Raw genomic sequence first — 2500 nt, 5'->3', positions numbered from 1 at the left:
GGGTTAGCAGGGTGTAGCAGGCCCTTAAAAAACTCAATACTCTCAATGTAAGGCCTTAAAAAGTATTAAATATCTGAAATCCAATGACATTTATTCAAGGCAGAGTTGGAAAGTAACGCCAGTGAATTACGACAAATTCCACGAGCGATGTAGGTCTTACCTAAAGATGTGAATGGTACCAGTAGTGTTGTATTTATCTTTTATGCTGTATTGCATTATTCGCACTTCCAGATGGTCATGTTAGAATGACCCACATGCATGATCAATACAGGACATGATCAACACAATAATGATCAATACAGGACATGATCAACACAATAAGCCAAACATGTTTTTCATCATATTTGTTTTAGTAAATACAGTTGGATATTGTGTTCCTCCCTGAACTTTTAATTCCCTGGTGTCCTTAATTGTTTTTACTAGTACCTGTATTTTGTTTCTTTATTCTTGTTGCTCAAATGGGCTTAAATGAATAGTTCACCCAAAAATTAAAATTCATTATCTACTCATTCTCACGCCAGTACACAAACTCGCGCGAGTGTTTTCTCTTCGTAAAACTTAGCTGGCTCGCTGCTGGGGCAGCGTCTTCCAATGAAGAGTTGGAAGTGAATGGGGAGGTGCTGGTTCTGCTTCAAGAAGGGCAATCAATCTCAGATTCAGATTCAGATTCAGATTCATTTATTTAAAGAATGGGATATTGCACATTAATGAACAGTACAGCCGTACAGTAAACATGCCAGGTTATACCCCAAGGGCTAGTTTCCACCTGTAGTCCCATGGCAGGTTGATGTAATCTTGAAAAAGAAAAAAATTAATAGTACAAAAAATTAATAGTACAAAAGGTTAGTAAAACATAAGGTGAGTAAAACACACAGAGCATGCAATGAAACATGACAGACAATATGTTAAAAATGATCACATTGCTGGTTTGATCTGAGCCATAGTTTCAACTGGCCTTTAAAGGTGGCGAGACTAGGGCATTCTCTAATAGAGGGAGGTAGATTATTCCAGAGGGTGCTTCCCATGAAGGATAAGGTCTTCTGACTAAAGGAAGTTTTTCTAAAGGGGACCTCACAGACCTTGTTCGTGATGGCCTGAGTGACACGGGTCGAGTTGGCGGTCGAACGATATTTAATGAAGTCAGCAAGAGGACGCGGCGCCAGTCCATGTAGAACTTTGTATATTAGACAGGCAGAGGTGAAATTTCTGAAGTTCTCAAAACTTAGCATGTCATATTTACGTATGACATGACAGTGGTGATGAGAAAGGGTTTTTTTATCTAGTATTTTCAGGGCTTTTTTATAAAGTAGTTCGGCTGGTTTGAGAGTGGTTACTCCTGTCAAAGACCAGCTAGTTATACAATAATTCAGATGCGAAAGGATCATCGCGATAATAATAATTTGACCCATTATTTCATGAAAATCCGAGTTGATCATCCTTGCATGTACTTCTGCATTACCAAACCTCACCAGATGGAGGTCGTGCGCTGTCGCACACACAAAGCGGCCTCGGTGGCTTCAGGAGGTTTGGTTGTTTGAGTAAAGGGAGAGAAAGAGCAAAGTGAGGGATAAGCTCAAGGATGAGTCATGTTGTTGTGTGGTGTTGTGTTGTCTGTAAGCTACTTGAGGAAGCTCACCTCACAACGCCTCATATGAGTGTTTGAGCTCCAGCGGAAATGAAGTGGAAATGAAGAGAGAGATGGAACAACACAAGTTGATTGCATTGGCACGACGCTGCTCGCTGCTTCTGCACAGCTCGGTCCGGTCCAAAGGGCTCGTGGCACATGGCTCTGATGCAGGTATTCACTTGTGCTGTGCTGTGTGTGTGTGTGTGTGTGTGTGTGTGTGTGTGTGTGTGTGTGTGTGTGTGTGTGTGTGTGTGTGTGTGTGTGTGTGTGTGTGTGTGTGTGTGTGTGTGTGTGTAACAGGAGGTAAGTACCGGAGAAATGTACCGTTCATGCTGCCAAACACACTCAAAGTACAAACTCAAAATGGAAATACGATTTGTCACTGTCGTCGTTTCCAAGACACTACACACGCACACATGCACACATGCACACACACACACACACACACACACACACACACACACTTAACATCATTATAGTCTACAGTATAATCAACATGCCCTCGTTCGCACGTCCGCCATCTTTCTCCCGCTTTGTTTGCCAGGACAAACCTCTCTCTCCGCTGGCGTGGGTCGGCAGGGACGCGTGGTCGGCAGACGCGTGGTCGGTAGTGTGAAGCGCTGTGCGCGGTGTTTTTGCAGAGTGTGTGGAGGAGAGTAGTTTGTTGGCAGTATGGAGTGTACACTGCGTCTGCTCATAATACAGTTTGCATGGTTTGCGTTATGCTGATTTAGGGAAAGTGAAGTGAGGCATCTCTTCGTCGTCCGTCTGTTCTCTTCATGTGAAGGTTCAAGACAACTATGGGTCAATGTGCTCTTCTCCTCTCAAGGACACATGATCCCTCTCTCTCCTTAACCCAACCAAATACTGCTG

The 2500-nt window shown here is 43.3% G+C and overlaps 1 protein-coding gene across 1 annotated transcript in view; it reads left to right on the top strand.

Annotated features, from left to right (window-relative positions):
- Positions 1-2500, top strand: part of nbas (NBAS subunit of NRZ tethering complex) — a gene marked incomplete at its 3' end in the record, with an annotated part of 267708 nt that overhangs the window by 108656 nt on the left and 156552 nt on the right. The gene's annotated exons all lie outside the window — the stretch shown is intronic.

The sequence above is a fragment of the Poromitra crassiceps genome, assembly GCF_964638095.1.
Source record: "Poromitra crassiceps genome assembly, chromosome: 9".
Classification (NCBI taxonomy): Eukaryota; Metazoa; Chordata; class Actinopteri; order Beryciformes; family Melamphaidae; genus Poromitra; species Poromitra crassiceps.
This window is presented reverse-complemented; position numbering and strand designations above follow the sequence as displayed.